At 39.8% G+C, this 7,215-nt stretch overlaps 1 long non-coding RNA gene across 9 annotated transcripts in view; it reads right to left on the bottom strand.

Moving 5' to 3' along the window:
- The window catches only part of LOC102167132 (uncharacterized), a 659,279-nt gene that overhangs the window by 99,443 nt on the left and 552,621 nt on the right, over positions 1–7,215 (bottom strand). The window lies entirely within an intron of this gene.

A 7,215-nucleotide genomic window follows, 5' to 3' on the forward strand; every position in this document is an offset into this window, starting at 1 on the left:
GTTCTTTTCTCCAGGAAACATTCAGTAGCAGTAGGTCACATTATTTCATACCAGCTGTCCGGAGAAGTCCCGTTTGGAGACCCTTTGCCTTAGGAACGTGCGCCTCATGAAGTCTATGGTTTTGAGATGCGATAGTTTAAACCGTACACATAAAGAGGATGACAGAGATTCCTTTTATTCTACACTTGACTCTTGACCAACGGGACACACACGTCCGCTCACGCCCACGTTGAAAGGATGCTTCTTGGGAAAATTCTCTCTACTTAGGCCCAACTCAAGCAATAGGATGAATATGTGGCTTTGTCCCCAGTTTATTAGTCTAACCCCTATCCTCCCCAAATACGAACTCCTTCTATATCATTTTAATGCATAAAACATGAAAAATCATTTAAACAATAGGATTGGTTGTAAGTTCACGCTGATGTCTGATTTAAAAATTCCTTAGGTCCAAAGGCGTTCCTTGAACTGAGAGCTAGAATGGAATGCAGAGGTCTTTAAGTCACGAGGGACACGAACTTCCTGGTCTGCCCTGGAAAGAAGACACTTCCTCAAGAGAGTGGTCCAGAGACCCTTGCTAGGAAGATGCAATTTCCCGACCTGACAACTTGTCCTACTACCTACTCTTGCCGTGCTACACAAAATCACTCCCAAATGCACATTTCTAAAGCGATTTTCTAAAAAGCCCGACTAGGAGCCATGAGGTTGCGTGTTCGATCCCTGGCCTTGCTCAGTGGGTTAAGGATCTGGCATTGCCCTGAGCTGTGGTGTAGGTCACAGACATGGCTTGGACCTGGAGTTGCTGTGGCTGTGGTGTAGGCCAGCAATTACAGCTCTGATTAGACCCCTGGCCTGGGAACCTCCATATGCTGTGGGTGTGGCCCTGAAAAGACAAAACGACAAAAAAGCATGTACCAATAATCATTCATGGTACTTTGTGACACAAGTATCTCATTGTACTCTTGTCAGTGTTAAGCATTATATTCTGTATCTTTGCCTGTTTTATACAGAATAATCTCTCATTACTTCTTTCACAGTTCTTTATTTGTGAAATTAAATATTCTTAATTTTCCCGTGAACTGCATTTTTACTGTCTCACGCAACACAGACTGGCTATGTAGGACTAGCGATTTAATCTGAATAGTTCTGTCCCCTTGATTCACTTCCATTCTCTCAAGTTTTCGGCTTTCTGAACACATTCAGTGAGTCTGAGGTATCAACAAAACCAATTTGTTGTCTTATCTCAATAACCCCAGAATGCGATCTGATGATGGAGCTGCTCAAAACTGTGGTGAGAAAATGCAGTGGAAGATGTTTTCGGCATATTCTATTTGCTAAACTTAATATCAGGAATGTCGGAAAGAAAACAAAGATTCCTGCTCTCACCTTTAGTAGTTAACGCTGTTTGAAAGAGCTCTAGTCATTGTGATATGACAAGGAAATCACGTGACATTATTAGAAACAGGAAATCAACAAAACCATTTTAACATATAAAGTTATCTGTTTTTAAATTTCAGAAGCAATGGAAAAATTCTTTGGGAATTTTGGATTGTGAATATCATCTGTATTACGGAACAAAAGATCTATTTTCGCCACTGCAAAGATAGTTTCTAGTTTTCTTCCTTGTACAGAAATCTAGCTGAAACCCAGGAGAACTGTTTCACTTGGGAAATGAATTCCACTTGCTTGATACGCAGTTCAGTTTTATTCAAGGAAAGCCTCACCAGTGGAAATACTTTTCATAGAATAATAATTTTATAGAGCCACCTCGTTTTTAATGGGACCAAATTAAAAAAATACGTTCGGAGGTTAAATACATTTAGGGCACACTGTTTCTTACACTGATGATCTTACACTTTTTGAACTTGGCTCAATAGCCAAAATATTCCATAATAGAGATTTTCCATAAGAGACATGAGGAGGACGGAGGAAGAACTCGGGAGGGCTCTTGTAATGGACAAAGGGATGTGTCCGGTATGAAAATGAGAAGGATCCAGACAGCCAGCCAATGACAGTAACTGCTAACGTGTACTGCTGGGAGCTCCCGTGTGGCGCGCAGTGGAAACGAATCCGACTAGGAACCCCGAGGTTGCGGGCTAGATCCCTGGCCTCCTCAGTGGGTTAAGGATCCGGTGAGCTGTGGTGTAGGTCACAGACGTGGGTCAGATCTAGCGTTGCTGTGGCTGTGGTGTAGGCCGGTGGCTGTAGCTCCGATTCGACCCCTAGCCTGGGAACCTCCATATGCCGCAGGTGCGGCCCAAAAAACAAAACAAAAGAAAACAAAAGGAAAAGTACTGCTTATTTGCATTTAAGCGCTTCACATGCAGTGTAGGTTCCAGCCTTCAAAACAAACTTGTGAAGCAGCTAATGCTTTTCTTCTCAGTCATGTGAGTAAGAACTGACACTTAGTTAGAGAGGGGAAATGACCTATCTTATCCAATAGCCAAGAGCTTAGCAGCAGATATAGAATCAGAACACAAACCTATATGATTTAGCAACTAGGAAATTTATTTTACTTAGTTAAAATAATTTACTTAAAGTGAGTAAATCATAACTTACTTAAAGTGATATACCTAATTTATAAATTCATATAGTTTAACATGGCAAAACTAAAAAAGCAGTCAGTGACCCTAAATCTGAAATTCCACACACCAGATGCAGCATTTTCAATTCTCTGACTTGTGTACTGTGGTCATTTACTTCAATGTTTCTAAACATTGAAGGTTATGCCATTACTTTTGTGAATCAAATTTACTGAGCTCTAATTTATTCCATCATGAGATTCACTGTCCAGTGAACTTATATAAATATGAGCATCCATGTAATCACCACTCTAATCAAGAGCCATTGTCATCACCCCACAAAGTTCCTCTGTGCTCTTTTCCAGTCAATCTTTCCACCCACCCTGACCCAAGACACGGATGTAATTTTTATCAGCTTAGATTTACATAAATTAGTTTTTCCTCTCTAGAACTTCACACACAGTACATTGGTTTAGTGTCTGGCTTCCTTTGCTCAGCAAAACCACCTTGAAATTCACCCACGTAGTTGCATTTGTCAATACCAGCAGTATTTCAGTATACAGCTATGCCACAGCTTTTTTTTTTTTTTTTTTTTTTTTTTTTTTCCAGGCCACATCCGTGGCATATGGAAGTTCCCAGGCTAAGGATCAAATCGGAGCTGCAGCTGCCAGTCTACAACACAGCCACAGCCACTTGGGATCAGAACTGCATCTGCGACCTACACCATAGCTCATGACAATGCTGGATCCTTAACCCACGGCCGTGAGGCCAGAGATCAAACCTACATCCTCATGGATACTAGTCGGGTTTGTCACCGCTGAGCCACAAAGGGAATGCCTCTGCCACAGGTTTTAAAATCCATTTTCCTTCGAGAGATATTTGACTTATTTCCAGTGTTTGGCTATTAGGACTAAATCTACTGTGAACATTTACGCACAAGATTTTGTGGGGATATATCTTTTCGTTTATCTTTTTCGTGGAATGGGATAGGTGTATGTTTAACCTGATAAGAAACTGACAAAACATTTTCCGAGGTTGTGCCATTCACATGGTCACAGTGTGTGAAAGCTGTAACTCCACATTCCCACTGACACTTAACTTTTGTCAATATTTTTAATTTTAGTCATTCTCTCAGATACGTAGATTTTAATTTACATTTTACTGAGGAATGATCATTTTGAGCATCTATTATGTGCTTATTGGTCTTTCACATATTTTCTTTAGTGAAATATCGGTTGACTCCCTTGCCCATACTTTATTGTTTTTTCCTTATTTTTGACTTATGAGTCTTGTCCATGTATATGTGTATACATGTTGTCAGATATATTCACTGCAAATTGTTTCTCCCAGAGTATGTCTGCCTCATCATTCTCCTGTCTATGTCTTTTGAAAAGCAGATGCTATTAATTTTGATCAAGTCCAATTTATAAATTTAAATTATATTATTAGTACTTTTTCTTTTCTGTCTAAGAAAACTTTACCTACCCTAAGGTCACACAGATTCTCTGGATTCGGCTTTCTTCTAGAATGTTAATGGTTTTCAGCTTCTTCTTTAGGACTGTGATTAATTTCAAGTTAATTTTTGGGTAGAGTGTGAGATACCGTCAAGGATGATTTTTTTCAACAACAGTCAACTGATCTAGGGCCATTTCTTTAAAAAGCTATCCCTTTCATTAAATTAACTCTGCACTTTTGTTTAAAAGAAATTGACTGTGTATGTGCAGGTCTTTTTCTGGAGTCTCTTTTTTGATCCACTATTCAGTTTTATAGTTTTCATGTCTATAGCACCTTCTCATAACTATAGCTTTATAGTATGTTTTAAAATTAGGTAGGTTAGGCTCTCCAGTCTTTTGAAAAATCTTTGAAAAAGTTATTTTAGCTGTTCCAAGCTTCTCATTCTATTCTTCCTACTTCGGCTTTAGACCTTTTGTACTGACTACTTAATTCTCAAGAGAGCCATCCTCGTTTCTCAGTGTGATTCAATCCAATTATTTTGCTAAAGCAGTATCCACTTTACTGTCTAGCTGTTATAGGAAGCAGTATTATTTACGGGTAGTTCACGTGATAATTGAGCTACATTCTCTTTCTTGTCAAGAAGAGTTTCTGGTAAACTTCTGTTTCTCCTCTGCCTCACGTTTCCACTTGTTTAACCTTAGAAAGAGCCATCTCTATTCTTCTCTGCTTCTACTCCAGCATCTCAGGTCTCTCCAAAATGTTCAGATATATTGTTAGGGCTCCACCATCATTCTGTTCTGGCAATAATGCCTCTCTGAGCCTGACATCAAGTTCTCATCCCACAATTTATCTCCCTAACTCGAGGACTCCTCTTCACTTATCTCCTGTGATCTCCTAGGAGTTTCAGGTCCCTGCATTTCCTGCATCCCGTACTCCTTTTACTTAGTGTGGAACAAAGCATCCTCCCGGGGCTGAGTAAGAAGCAGTGCAGAGCAGCTCGATTTTCTTGAGGGCTTGTGCATTTAAAGGATGCCTTTGTTTTCCCCTACTGACACTTCGAGTGGTTGTAACATTGTACGTTAGAATTCATTTTTTTCCCTCAAAGTCTTTTTGGTATTGCTTTTTTTTTGGCTATGTTTCTGTTGAGAGGTTTGTTAGGGTTTTAAGTCTAGATCCTTTTTCTGAGTGTTTTGTTTGGATGCTTTTAAATTCTTTTCATTCTCTTTCATCTGAAATTTCATAATAACATTCCCTAGTGCATATCTATTTTCTTCTATGGCACTAGGTATTTTTGGCACACTTTCAGATGAAACATTCCTGCTCTTCAGTTTGGGGATACTTTATGAAATTTAAATTATAATTATCTCTCTCTTTTTTTTTTTAGGGCTGCACCTGTGGCATGTGGAAGTTCGAGTCGGAGCTGTAGCTGCTGGCCTCCACCACAGCCACAGCAACGTCAGATCTGAGTCGTGTCTGTGACCTACCCCACAGCTCACAGCAGCGCTGGATCCTCAACCCATTGAGCAAAGCCAGGGATTGAACCCGCATCCTCATGGACACTAGTCAGATTAACTTCCTCTGAGCTACAACGGGAACACCTCTAATTATCTGGTTTTCAGATTTTGCTTTCTCTCTCTCTCTTTTTTGGCCACACCCGTGGCATATGGAAATTCCTGGTCACGGATCCGATCTGAGCGTCAGCTGTGACCTCCACCTCGGCTGTGGCAATGCTGGATTCTTAACCACTGTGCCAGGAGGGGAATCACACCTGTGCCTCGGCAGTGACCCAAACTGCCCCACAGAAAACAAGGGATTCTTAACCCCTTTAACACAGTGGGAGCGCCTCTTTTTTCTTTTGGAAAACCTACTATTCAGGTATTAGATTGCTTGGCCAGGTTTTCTAATTTTTCCCATCTTTACTTTCCTATATTTTATATCTGGGTGCCTTTAACTTCTGGAAATTTGCTCAAATTTATCTTCCTTTTCTTTTTTTCTTGAAAATTTATTATGGTGTAAAACATAAAACTGATCACCTCAACCATTTTTAACTGTGTAGTACAGTAGTACTGGCTACAGACACATTTCTGTGGAACAGATCTCTAGAAGCTGTTTATCTTTCAGTACTGACACTCCACATCAGTTGAATAATTCCCCTTTTCCCCTCCCCCAGGCCCCGGCAACCACCATTAAGCTTTTTATTGCTACGAGTTTTACTGCTCTAAAAACTTCATATAAATGCAATCATAAGGTATTTGTCTCTTTGTAACTGGCTTATTTCAGTTAGCCCAAAGTCCTCAAGGTTTATCCCTGATGTTGCATGTGACAGGATGTCCCTCTTTTAGGGCTACTCATTGTGTGTAGATGCCACATTTTCTTTTTCCACTTACCCATCAATGGCCACTTGGGCTGCTTTCACATCTTGGTTATTTTTAATAGTACTGCAACAAGCATGAGTATGCAGACATCTCTTCTAAATCTTATTTTCAATTTTTGTGTGTATATCCCCTAAAGTGTGATTGTTAGATCAAATGGTGATTCCACTTTGGGTTTTGAGTACTCTTCATGGTGCTTTCCACGGCAGTTGCACCCTTTCACTTTTCCTGTGAACAGTGTGCAAGAGTTTCAATTTCCCAGCATCCTTGTCTACACTTTTGTTTTCGTTTTTCAATAGTGAAGTGATAGCTTATAGGTTTTTTTCTTTTTTCTTATTCCCACGTCTACAGCATGTGCAAGTTCCCAGGGCAAGGATCAAACCTGCATTACAGCAGCAACCTGAGCCCCTGCAGTGACAATGCCAGATCTTGAACCTGCTGTACCACAAGGGAATGCTGCTGTAGGCTGTTGCATTTCCCTGATGATCAGGCAGGTTGAGCATCTTATATATGCTTATTGCTCATCTGCATAGCTTTCTGGAATAAATGTCAAGTCCTTTGCTCATTTTTAAATTGAGTTATTTTTGTTGTTGTTGTTGACTTGTAGGAATTCTGTACTTATTCTGGATAGTAATCTCTTATCAGATAAATGGTCTGAAAATATTTTCTCTCATTCCATAGATCACCTTTTAGTCTGCTGATTATTTCCTTTGCTAAGTTTTAAATTCTGATATGACCTATGTGTCTATTTTTGCTTTTGTTGACTATACTCTTGGTATCACATTTAAGAAAACACTGCCAAACCCAGTGTCATGAAGATTTTGCTCTATGTTTTCTACTATACTTCTTAGTTTCTAGTATTCCTTACT

This window comes from Sus scrofa, chromosome 8, assembly GCF_054392235.1.
Source record: "Sus scrofa isolate SSC_HxYL_T2T_F1_AM1 chromosome 8, Sscrofa_HxYL_maternal_Yorkshire_Landrace_v2.0, whole genome shotgun sequence".
In the NCBI taxonomy this organism is placed as follows: Eukaryota; Metazoa; Chordata; class Mammalia; order Artiodactyla; family Suidae; genus Sus; species Sus scrofa.